The sequence below is a fragment of the Cupressus sempervirens genome, chromosome 6 (genome assembly GCF_028749045.1).
Source record: "Cupressus sempervirens isolate cs-2001-9-10 chromosome 6, ASM2874904v1, whole genome shotgun sequence".
NCBI classification, from domain to species: Eukaryota; Viridiplantae; Streptophyta; class Pinopsida; order Cupressales; family Cupressaceae; genus Cupressus; species Cupressus sempervirens.
The window spans coordinates 173,230,457-173,244,769 of record NC_143123.1 but is presented as its reverse complement, the minus strand read 5'-3'; positions in this window follow the sequence as shown (position 1 = coordinate 173,244,769).

The following is a 14,313-nucleotide window of genomic DNA, read 5'->3' as shown; positions in this document are numbered from 1 at the left end:
CATAGGTAGCACAAATCTTTTGTTTTTATAATACTTTAATATCTTCTATAATAAATAAAAAAATTAATTAGATTATTTTATTTCTTTACATGCCGTGTAGCTATAGGTGAGCTATTCTTCAATTTTTTTAATGAAAGCTTCATTAAAACCTTTCAGACTTTAATCAATATCTTTTATATAAAATAAATTTGATTTTATATGTTATGGGTAGGTAATTATTTTTAATATAATTTAATATTTAACATAATTAGTAATGTATATCAAGTTAAGTTATTTTTACATGTGAGCTATTTTCCAAAGTTTTAACAATAGGTAATGTGTCCACTAAAAACTTTCCAATTTTAATTATTTATTATTATTATTTTATTTGATATTTAACAAAATCAAGTAGATTAATTTTATTTTATTTTATTTCTAAATGGAAATATTGTTGTCTTAAATATCTTATATATAGATTTGTACATTTCAACCATATCTTAAAGTGAACTTCATTTTTCTATTATAAAATCAAATTTATCTAGATATATATTTTTGTTATCTTTATTTTTCTCATTTTTATGAGTGATGTTATTTTAGTAGAATTTTATTTTTATGATTATGCTTCTTTAGTCTTAGATTATATATTTGTTTACATATGGTCTTGCTTAATAGTTTGTAAATTGATTGTAAACTTAGAAATGTTTTGGTACATTCTAATCAATTATAATAAATAAACTAAGTAATTTACTTTTAATAAACTATATTTAAAATCTAGTTTGTAGATTGATGTTTTTTTATTGTATTTAAATAATGAAAAATTAAAGACTTTAGTGTAGTCTTCATTATTATAGGTAGTTTTCTTTACATATATAACTTAATTTATAACTTTGAAAAGTTTCTTTATATTGTAGAAAGTTATAACTAGAGACTAGTCCAACTATTTACTTCACTGGTGAGAAAAAAGTGCGACGAAATCATTTTTCGATGATTTAATTAGTCAATTTATTTAATCTTATGATGTAACTTGGTACTTGTTTTCTTGTTTCTATGTTTGTAAATTATTTGTGAACTTACCAGTTATATGTGAATTGGTCAATTTTCATATTAAAAATCTTGGTTATAAGGAAGAAAGATTTTATTTTCTTTTAAAATTAAAGTAAAGCAAACCTGTCTAGAGTAAAATAAGCTTACATTTAAAACATTTAAAATTTCATATAAAGAAAGAGTTATATATATATATATATATATATATATATATGAAGAATCATTCTGTCATGAATTATTGAGTTGTTTTGTATCTCTTAAATATTTTATATTTATTTGGAGTTGAAATTAGCATATACTTTTGATGTGAATTGACAGGGATTGAAAGTGGACATAGCATTGCAAGTTAGTGAAAATAGTTTTTTAAGAGAAGAATATTACAACCATGTGTAATTCCAAAGCTTCCTTAGATATTATATACATTTTCAACAATTACTCATCACTTTTGGGTAGGACCAAATTTTGATGGTGTTGAAAAAGAAATGTAAAGTTTTATAATTTAATGTGTTCAATTGATTTGTTATCTGTCTTCCACCTAATATGTCAATTCTATTTTCTTTTATATTTCTTACCTAACAACCATTCCCTTAACTCACACTTCTTTCCCAGATAAACCCCTTAACTTTATGAATGCTTTCTTAAGAGACCACATAAAAATAAAAATAAATTAAGTTAAATTACTTTAGTACTAACTATATCATGTACTACCTTCATGACTTAGTAATTACTTCACAATCTTATCTATATGTATATTTGAAACTAAACTGGTAAAGAATTTGCAATTATTACATGTTTGTCAACTCTCCAAAATATAAGGGAATACATGTATGTACATAAATTTTAAATAAGTTTGTAACATTAATTTAATATTTTTTTTAGATCTTGAAATCAAAAGATTTTAAGTTAATACTTGTTTAAATTGATTTAGAATAAAAATATATATAGTTATATAAATGAGCAAAGTTACATTCATTTGAACTATGAATGATAGTTATATTCAAATGAAAGAATTTTTTAAAAGAAATAAAAATTGACCAATTCTATTTTGATAAAGAAAATATATTTATAAAAGAGATTATTCACATTAATATTAGAAATAAATATTTTGTTTGAAAAGGATGATATATTTATTAAATTATATTAGCAAAGATCTACAAATAATCTCTAATGTTCACGTGTTAACTAGGATTATTTACTCATAATTAGGGATAAGGCATACCCTTCTCTCTAGAACTACAAGAATGCAATATGATTTAAAATTTTATTTTAAAAAAATCATATACATAACACAAATTTGCATATAAGAGCTTCAATTGATTCATCCAATTGAAAGAGAGAAAATCAATATATACAATTTTTTAAGTTAAAAATTTGATATGTATATTTTAAGAAATATAATACGTATAATAAACTATCTAATATAACTCATTTTAATTAGTCAATTACAATTCATTTAATCACTAACTGAAATGAGTAAGTCACAAAGTGTACAATAGTATTCAGCCTAGCCACAAGTACTAATAATTAATATCATTAGATTTCCACAATTCATTATAAATACATATAACTTTTCTGGTATGAATTTTTTAATATCAACATTTCTTATACATCATCACAATGAAGGAGAGTGCAAAAGAATATCGATAAGTGCTAATAAGTAATATTCTCCTAAACATGAATAAGTTTTAAATTTAAAATGTTTGTATGAGAATTATGCATTTTCTTAACTTACATATAAAATTATTCAAAAAATACAAAGTACTAGATGATGTAAAGTCTATAATAAATAAAGAGTCATTTACTATAAGAGTGAGATGCAAAGTGGCTAAACTTGTAGATTATCTAAATTAGTAATATCAAAGATTCATTTAGACTAAGGTACAAAATACATGATCTAAATTTTTAATATATAGCTATTCAAAATGAAGAGACATTTTAAGATAACATACAATAAAAATCAAATGAACAAATAAAAAGAACTCGTTGGTGTTATAATTTGCAATTAACTAGAAAACATTATTACGCAATAAATAAAAAGAACTCATTGGTGTTGTAATTTGCAATTAACTAAAAAACATTATTACATATGTTAATGGGCACATATTCTCTACATTTGTAATGAAAACAAAGTCTTTTAGAATTGAAGTTACTAAGGTATATCAAAGGAAGAAAAAGGTAGATTGGAGGTGAAATGACAGGCTAATGAATGAATAGAACAATAGCACATAAGAATTAAGAATTGTGGAGACACCAAAAATAAAAGTATGTGACACAAATTGAGTACAACCATGCAAATAAAGTAAATTGGGTGGAAGGAAAAATATAAAATATTAAAATGCTTAACCTTACATGTGATCACATTGAAAAGTCCTACACAAAAACAAATGGCATACCAAAAAAGAACTAAAATAATTCTAAAAGAAAACTATTTGTAGGTCAAAACAAATGACCATACCTAAAAACCAACCACTCTCTGAAAACATATTTATTTACAAAAATAAGCCATGAAGACTAATAACATAAGACTTTTTAATTAAACAATATGTAATAGGCCTAAAGAATGTGAAACTGAAAATATAAAATGAAAGAGCAAAAATATAAAATGCTGAAACTATTAATTCAGATTTTCTAGATACATTTGAAAACATGCAGAATTGAAACTAACAGTGATATTGAAATGATACTGAATATTATATTGGAATGATATGAATATTTACATTAATGTTTGAGCATCTTTATATAGTCTTGTTTTCGCTTACATCAATTATTTTCCCTTACAACAACTACTTATGGGAATAACTTCCCACAACTATGTTATATTGAACTAATTTTATTTATCTAATCTAAACATAGAAACTAACCTAATTAATGTAATAAATCTAACATTCCCCCCTTATTACATTAATTCAACAATCTAACATTCTCGCTTATTATAAACTAACCTAACCTAAGTAGTCTGCAACTTCAGATTGCAAATCATAATCCTGAAGTTGAACTCCTTCACTAATCTTTGAAAGTAGTCTGCAACTTCAGATTGCAAATCGTAATCTTGAAGTTGAGCTCCTTCACCAATCTTTGAAAGTAGTCTCCCTCTTTGCAACTTCAAATTGTAAATCCTAATCCTGAAGTTGCCCTCCTATCCCAATATCCCAACTTCAGACTATAAATCCAGAAGTTGACCTCACAATAACATTGTTTCCACCTCCCTTACACAATGAGATATAGTCCCTCCACAATTTCACATATGCATGGAGTGTGCCTGATGCCTCCTTTGGTGCTGCACATGAGACGCCTTTCCTCTAAAAGTCCACATCTCCTCCGAGTGTGTATAATGCCTCCTCAATTGTCATAGAAACAATCACCACTAACATATGGACATCTTTCCTCTGAAAGTCGACATCTCCTCTGAGTGTCTCTAACACCATTTTTGAAATCTTGCCCCCCCTTACTCAATAGAAGGACAATCAAATAGCCAAGCCCCCTCTTTTCTTCAGGGACATAAATCTATCAAGTCCCCTCTTATCTTTAGGGATGAGTTTACCAAGCCCCGACTTTATAGGGACACAAATAGGTGCTTCCCATACAATAATCATCTCTGAGCGAGAAGCTAGCTAGAGATGATAAGAATCCTCCAACCTCCATTGCCTCCAGCCTCCTATTTTATTCACAACAAATAGGGTCTGGTCATCCAAAATCTATTAAAAGCACTCTTCTCCCCATTGATTAACCTGCTCTAATACCACTATAACAGGCTCAAAGAATGTGAAATTGAAAATATAAAATGAAAGAGCAAAAATATAAAATGTTGAAACTATTAATTCAGATTTTCTAGATACATTCGGAAACATATAGAATTGAAACTAACAATGATATTGAAATGATACTGAATATTATACTGGAATGATATGAGTATTTACATTGATGTCTGAGCATCTTTATATAGTCTTATTTTGCCTTACATCAATTATTTTCCCTTACAGCAACTACTTACGGGAATAACTTCCCACAACTATATATTGAACTAATTTTATTTATCTAATCTAAACATAGAAACTAACCTAATTAATGTAATAAATCTAACACAATAATCCTCCATACATAAAAAATAAATTTAAAAACTTCACAATAATACATTTAATACTAATAAGAAAATACAATCTTTTTACCAAACAAACATATTATCCATTTACACCCCAACTACTAAATCACAAACCACACGAAACATCAAAAATAAATTTAAAAATATTTTACCCCATAAAATAAAAAATAAAAACCTACACATAATAATAATTAATCTTAACAGTAATAATAAATGATTAATAGATTTCTAATGATGGGTTCTAGTAATGTTCCTGTCCCATACCTCGCAAAAAGAGTTATGTCCTTCATGTAATATACATATCTATTTTGTATAAACATCCAAAGAATGGTGAGTGAATCAATACATTTAACTCTTTCTTTTTTAAAAAAATTAGAGGGCAAACATACTTAAGTAAACTATTAATAAAACTTTTTCCAACCTTAGCCTTTTACCTTTTACGCATCAAACAAATATGTAAATTCAATATATATTTATATCACACTTCTTAATTAAACACTCTACCAAACATTTAAAAAAAAATTGAAAACTTAGACAATTAAAAAAACTTGCCACTCCATACACAATGGCCCTCTTTAAAAAAAAGAAAAAAACTCTCATTTTTTTGGTTCCATTTTAATGAAACAAGAATAAAAAATCAATCTTTCATTTAATGAAACAAAACAAAAACAAAAAAAATCATGAAAATTAAGAGCGTCTGTGACAACAAACCCAAAATAAAAAAATAAAAATAGAAACAACCTTTTACCGAACAAAAGCACTGCCCAACCCACGTCATCATTAAAATATTCCATTTCAGTTAATGTCAACCAAAAGTTAGATCGTTCCGCATTTAAATTTCCCGCTCCCCCAAAAACATTATAAACGCCATCATATCATCATTATTTCTTTTTTTTTTTAAATTTAATATTCATTATCGTGCTCCCAAAAACATAACGCCGTATAATATAACATTACAATCGTTATTTTATTTTTATTTTTATTATTATATCACATTTAGGACTATTATTATTGTCTAATATTACATTTCTTCTTCTTCCTATTTTTTTATTATAAATTTTTTGTTTTCTCGTGTGCCAGTTAATATTACAATTCTTTATTATTATTATAATATAATATTTTTTTATTACTATTATACAATAATATTACACTATTATTATTATATAATATTTTTTATTATCGTGCGCCAGTTAATTTTTCAGACCCCACGCCAAAATATGAGTGCAAGTAAAATAAAAATACGTGGACCGAATTTCGAGGCTGTAAGAGAAAGGCAGAGCACGCATACGGAATGAGCTGGCACGGTCCCTTTTGTGGGACCCACCACAGACCTCGATATTAGTGTGCTGTGTGCTGCAGCCAATGGGATACCGCCACCGCTACCCGGAAACCCGGGGTGGAGGTACAACGTGGCGGACGGAGATTAAGTGCATGGGAATCTTTGCTACCTGCCCTGCGGAAGAGAGAGGAGAGAGGTGGACGCGTGGCAGACGAAGGAAAGATCACATGAACCTCAAGTACGAAGTGGTCGTACTTTTGTTGTTCATCTTTTCTGACGATATGACGGCCTTTCGCTTTCCGCGCTGCCACGTCAGCGGCGTTGAGATCCCGTTCGACGGGTCCTAAAGTGGACGCCTGGTGACGTGGAAAGTATTGTTGCTTTTCCAACAGTATCGCTGGGCGTTGAATTTGGCGGAGGTCCGGGCAACCGGACATAACAGGTGGAGGAGTCGATAGGACAGGGATTCGGAGAATCCGTCGTATTGCCTGGGAGTGCCAGGTGTCGGTCGGGGAGTTGAGTTATGAGGGGGTTGATGCATGTGGAGCAGGTTGTCATGTCATTCATTCTTCCTTAATGATGTCTTAGGTTGTGTGTGGGACCAAAAGCTATAGTGTTAGTAGGTTTTTCATGTTTCTTTCTCTGTCAGATTTTGTATGATGAATTCTGACTAGGAAATAGTGGAGGAAGTGGTCTTGAGGACTAAAAGATATAAGTATTAATGAGTTATCATAGTTCTTTGGGTGTGAGATGTTTTTTAGCATGGATTCTGACTAGGAAATAGTGGAAGTGGTCTTAGGGACTAAAAGCTATAGTATTAATGAGTTCTCATATTTCTTTGGGTGTCTTAATTTTTAAGATGAATTATGACTAGGAAATTTGCAAAGTTAAGGAGCATTGTCTCGTTGGAAGATTCATTTAGAAGTGTCATGTCGTTCATGTGATGAGTGAATGAAGGAATTTTAGTGATGTTCATGAGATCAAGTGGTCCATGGGGACCAAAAGATGTAGAGTTACTTTATTTTCATATTTCTTTATATATCAGATATTCTATGATGAATCGTAAACTTGTGAAGCCTTGTCTCGTCATAGGGTTAATTTGTTTTCATGTTTCTTTATTTATCAAATATTCTATAATGAATCTTGATCTAGAAATTTGTAAACTTGTGAAGTCTTGCCTCCTCATAGGGTTAATTTGTTTTCATGTTTCTTTATATATCAGATATTTTATGATGAATCTTTACGAAGAAATTTGCAAACTTGTTTAGCTTAGTCTCGTCGAAGGTTTCGTTTAGACTATCTACCTTAAAAGTATCTTGAGATTATTAAAGGATATCGTCGTTTGGAGCATACTCTATGTTAAAGTGTCATTGTGTTTCAATGATGTCTTTGCACAAAAGTTAGTGTCTTCCCACTTTGCTTTTGAGATATTTCGTCTACTCGTTTCATGTCTAAGGTGATGAGATCTTGTCCTCAATTGTGCTATTAAAATGTTAGCATTCTTCTTTAGTACAACCTTTAAATAGGCTTTTTCATTGTGATTCCATGTGAGATCAAATTCCTTGACATAATACCATTTTGTTTTGTTCACATTACATTTCTAAATTTTTCTAAGATCTTTTTTTTTAATTCCAATATTGTATTGGGCCATTCATGCTACTTAATGTCTCACTTGTCCATCTACATTTTTATTTTGTTTCTTCCAAGTCTTCTTCCTCTGTTTTACCTCATCTTTTGCACTATTAAAATGCTAGTCTCCTTCCTATTATTTAGTAACACATCTAAGATGATGAGATTCAGTTCTTAATTGCCCTATTAGAATGTTAGTCTTCCCTTTTATTGTGGCCTTCAAATAAGTTATTTCATCATGCTTTCCCATGGCGTTGAATTCTTTGATATAATGTGTTTTTCTCCAAACATTTTATTTTATTGACATAGCAATCCTAAACAATTTAAACAATATTTTATTTTATTTCAACGTTAGCTTTTGGGCATTCGTGCCACTTAATGTTCCACTTGTTCATCCACTTTTTTTCCCCAAGTTTTCTTCCTACGTTTTTGTCCCTCTTCAACAATCATTTTGGGCCAAGGTGATGCTTATCCATGCTTTCAACTTGTTTTACAAAACTTAGCAAACAAATTATTGTTGATGCTTCTATGGAGAACATACTAGTATCCACTAAAAGGGTCCCATATGGCACCTTTAACTTGAGTTTGAGATTGTTTGTGGTCTCATAATGAAATGGAAAAATTTGTTAAGGTTATTATTTTACTTCAAAAACTATATATATTTTAATATTATTTGTGGGATAGCATGGAGGTTGGAAGGGTGCTCATGAAGGAATATTATTAATGTTCATGAGATCTAGTGGTCTACATTGATCGAAAGCTATAGTATTTATACATTTTCATATTTATTTATGTCAGATCTTTTGTGGTGTATCTTGACTAAAAAAAATTGCAAACTTGTGATGCCTTGTCTCCTCGAAGAACTAGCTTAGATTGTTCACCATCAAAGTATCTTCAAATTGCTTATGGATGTACTCATATGTTACACAATTTGATGAAGTGTCACTTGGTTTCAACAATGTCTTCGCTACAAAAGACAATAATTGTGTCTTTTTACCTTTCTTTAGAAATGTCTATACAAGGATCAAGATGCACCATTGACCAGAAGTTGTAATTCATTTATAAAAAAATTTAAAATAGTACTAGTTTCATTTTGTTCACATTTATTTATGCAAGGTTTAGAATTATTGATTAATTTTACAAAAATGAGTCTATGTAGGGATGGAGATACATTGGTGACTAGAGTTCTTGATTAATTGAAAATAAAAGATAGATTTTCTTTTTAATTTTTACACTTTTTTATGCAAGATGATTAATTAAAAAATAGGAAAAAGAAAAATACTTTTATTTGCTAATTTTAAGTAATCAAAAAATTTGGTCAATTATGCATCATATTTCCTACATTTGCATCCTAAGCCCGTATAACTATTTCACATCCAAGGTGATGTGATCTTGTCCTCAACTCTTCTATTTAGATTTCATCATTCCCCTTTATTGCAACCTTCAAATAAGCTTTTTCATCATGCATCCATGTGAAGTTGATTTCTTTGACATAATCTAATTTATTTTTTCTACCATTTTCCTTCATCCACATTGTAGTTCTATATTTTTCTAGGATCTTTTTTCTTATTCTAATGTTATTGTTAAGAAATTTATGCCACTTAATGTTCCACTAGTCCATAAAGTCCTAGTCTTTTTCGTATGATTTTCTTCCTCTTCTGCACTTTTTAAAATGTAGCCATCTTCTTATGATTTGGTTATGAGTCTATGGTGATGAGATTTAGCCCTCATCTAGGCTATCTAGTCTTCCCTTTTATTGAATCCTTCAAATAATCTTTTTTGATTGTGCTTCCATGTGAGGTTAAGTTTTTTGACATAATGTGTATTTTCTCTACCATTTGTTTTGTTCACATTATAGTTATAAATCTTTTGAACATCATTTATTTTAATGTTAGTATTGGAATGTTCATGTCCCTCTTGTCCATCCACTATTTTTTTTATTTCCTCTAAGTTCCCTTCCTACGTTTTAGTTCCTCTTCAAAAAACATTTTGGGCCAGTAATGTTTATCCATGCTTTCAAATTTTCTTGGGCAACTCAACAAACAAATTATGGTTATTACTTCCATCAAGAACATACCATCCTTGGATAAACTAACTTGAATTTGCAATTATTGGCGATTGTATGTTTTTGAGCTCTTTCTAATTATTTAGATGTGTGATCTAATAGCCTACTCCCTCAAACTTAATCCATAAAGGATAAATGACATGACCAATAAACCAAAAAGAATCTTCTTGGTTTAACAATCATATAACTTTGATTTATTGCTCCCACTCTAAAGAAGATAAGGTTTTTCCATCCCCTTGAAACCTTTGTCCCAAATGTATCTTAGTTGAGCCTATTGTTAAAATCAATTCCTTAATACTTTTATTATTTGAAATCAATTCTAGGATACTTGTATTCTTTGAAGATGTTCAAAGAACTTCCTTCAAAGATAAATATACTTAGCTACTTTTTATTCTTCAAAGAAAATATCACGACCTTGACTTTGTTGGTGCTAACTTGTATCCCAAGCTTTTGGAAAAAGAATTCTAAAGCCTTCAAATGTTCGTGTAATCCTTACGCAAATTTTGTATTAAATTAATATCATCCAATATAACAACAACCTTGCCATGTATTTGACTAGTTGGTTATCCTCTCTCTTATTGTTGTTTAGCTATTCTTCTAGTTTATCAATATGTAAGCAAAATAATGTGGTAGAGAGAGAACATTGTTGTTTGATGCCACTATTGTTTCCAATGCACTCAAAACTACCCTATTTTGTTTCAGTTTTATCTCTAACTTGCTTGTAAAGATTATGAAAAGTTTCTCTATACACAATTTAGAATCCCAGGTTGTTCCATTCTACTCTAGAAAGTGTTCAGAAAGAAATAAAATGCTTAACCCCATTAGGGATTCCCAAAAATTTCAAGATGGTATCTAAAAGTGACACAGTGATCAAAAGAAGAATGTTTTGTTTTGATACTAGCTTGTGTTTTGGCCTTTTACCTTTCTTTTCTACCCAACTATTGATTTGTGTTCTATCGTGCTCCCAAAGACTTTACCAAGAAGAGGGTTGATCATAATAATATGATAATTGTAAGGGTTAATGGTGTTACTAATTTTGAATAGACGAATGAAAACACTAGTTGTCCATTTAGCTAGAGAGCTTCTTTTGTGAGACATTGTTGAATATTCCTTTGATGTACAATGGAAATGTTTGAACAACCCATTTAAAAAAATCTTGTAACTCATCAATGCCTTGATCTTTTTCACTTATTAATTTCTTTATGCATTTTTTGATATCTTTCACTAAGAATATCACAATTGTTGTGTCATTATGGAGGGCCCACTTTTTTCTTGAGTTTGATTGTAGAGAAGCTTGGCATAGTCAAGCCATTGTGCATTTTGTGGTATTATTTTCTCTTTGATTTTAGTTCCTGCAAAAACCATGAGGGCATTGTTTTTCCAAGAAGATCAATTCATATCTTCTTGAAATCACAAAATTTTCCTTTTTGTCTTTTTTCATTTTTAAAATATTTTTTCATGATTTCAACATTTGCTTCATTCTATTTTAATGATCTTCTAGCAACTTTATATTCTCAAATTAAAAAAATTAATAATGTCTATAAGACTAAAAAATATAAGGCAACAATGAATAACAATCTTAAATCATATTCATGCCCCTTTTGATGTCAGATCTTGTGCTATAAATCTTGATGACAAAGATAATGATCTAGTTGGTCATATCTTTATCAAATAAATGGTGCATGTCGACAAAATATTATTTTAGATGAGGCATACCGAGTAACTAGTTTGCAAGAGATAGAATGAATTGATGAAAAATGATAGTGTAGATTAACACACTTGAAAGCATATTAGAAAACAATAAGAGAAAACTTCATAAAAAAGGTCATGACTAGATGTTGGATACAATTGTTCAATTGTGTGTTGTCTTTGATGTCACACAAATGTCATATTAGTCATCAGACAGAGTCTACCGAGCTCAGTTAGTCAACGAAGCAAAGGACAGAGTCTACCAAGCTCAGTTGGTCAGCAAGGCAAAGGACAGAGTCTATCGAGCTCAAAAGGTTAGTAATGAAGGTTTACAGTGTTTGCTAAGTAGATAGTTGTTACCAAGCTTTCAAGGTTAAACAAAGAAATTTAGTTGTTACCAAGCTCACTCGGTCATTAAAGGGAAATATGGCAAAAATAGTTCTTACCGAGCTCTCACAGACAGCGAAGCAATTTAGTTCTTACCGAGTAAACTCGGCAGCCAAAGGATTTTACAGATGTTGCAATGTTAACTGAGTCAAGACGGTTAACTTAGGAAATTATTTCTGGAAGCAGTATTTACCAAGCAAGGTTGGTCAATGAAGGATTTCATTGACTTATGAAATAACGTTTATTTGTTTAAAGTAATATTTGTAGTCGACTAATATGCAGTTTATTGGTAAATGTAACATGTGAATGAGCCGACTTGATAATCTAAATGGTATATGTAAGAGGTCAAGTTGTGAATTCTAAGTGTAAGTGGTGGATTTGATGTGATATGAATAAGAGGAAGACTGATTATTGTGAAAGAAAATTTTGAAGAATGATCAGAGATCATTGAGGAGGAGCAAAGCTATATTTGATCAAGGAGGATCTAATGATGCAGAACAGAGACCTATAATCAGCAAATTCAATTGCATCTTATTCAGGTCAATTCATTGTTACTTTCTAACCATTGTAGCAGTGATTTCAAATCTCTTAATAGAGTTGGTTTAACAGCCATTTTGTAAATCCTCTAACAAGGTGACAGTTCAGTTGAATTGTTCTAAAGACCTCTAGCAAGGCCACTCCTAACAGGGTCACACCTAACAGTGTGTATTGTAACCTTTAACAGGGTTGGCTCCTAACAGGGCTCACTTCAGAAGAGTGAAAATTGGTAACTAGTTACTTGGTGGTTTTTCACAATTTAATTTACCGAGTTACAACATTTTTGTTATGTTTACCGAGTATCAGTAGTAACTGGTTATTTAAGACATCTAAGGGATCTATGGATTAGTTTTTGTAGTAACTGATTCACACCCCCCCTCCTTAGTTACTCCATCTTTAATCCCAACACTAGATCCTTCAAAGTAGGTGACTTGGTCTTAATGGAGAATTAGAAGAATCATGCAAATGAGAAAAACCAAGAAAGTTTGTAGCAAACTCGTTAGGTCCCTTCATCATCACAATAAAATGTGAATAAAGTGCATATCATCTATCTACACTAGAAGCTAAGCCTCTACTAGATTCCACAAACAACTTGCACTTCTACAAATTTTATACATAAACTCTCAAAATATACCAACTTTGAAAAATCAAAAGAGGGAAAAAAGAAAAAGAAAGAAAAAGAAAAAGAAAAAAAGTTACTATGGTGAAAAACTAACAATCAAGCATCAACAATTATATACAAATATAAATGCAAGAGAAATAAAACCATCCTATGGTGAAAACCACTTTGGTGGCACCTTAGGAAAGTATCATAGTGGAGACTAAGTAATTTAGCAATATGGAAAAGGTCATTTATCTACCATCCATCATTACTACAATATGATATCGCTTAATATAACACTTCATATTACATAATAAAAATCATGTATATGAATACTCAAGGAATCATTGACTTGTTGATATTGATAGGAGATGATTGATTGGTTGAGAGGTGTATTACGAAGTTGTGATACATTTGGTTGTCATTGATGGAAACATTATCATGACATTATGAAGGACTGATCAATGAGACACGTCCAGTGACTGTTGAAGAAGAAAATGACAAAGTGTCATAATTGATATGCAAGAGGAGCAACAATAAGATGGATATTTTGGTGGAAATCAACATGTAGTACAAGTCAAGTGGAGAAGTCATAGGTGAAGACTCTATGATATGTATATCAACTAAGTGTATGATCACAACACACAATAATGATAGGTGAACAAGATGCTTTTGTTGTAAATAAAATAGGGAAAGTAAACTCTAAGGGGTGGGGGTGAATCAATCCTTCAAAACTTTAACCATAAATTCATTCACCACACATCCATGTAAACTGAAATAGCTATCTAAACATATTCATCCATAACATGAAAGAAAATACCATTCAACACATGGATGACACAAGATATTTGGTTACCCAGAAACCCTCCAATGAGAAGGTAAAATTGGGGTGGGGGTGACACCCACAAATTTCCACTATCGCAGTAACAAATTGTATCCAATGAAGGCTACAATGTTCGATCATAAACTATGATCTACCCTATGAAAGGTCTACCCTATTAAAG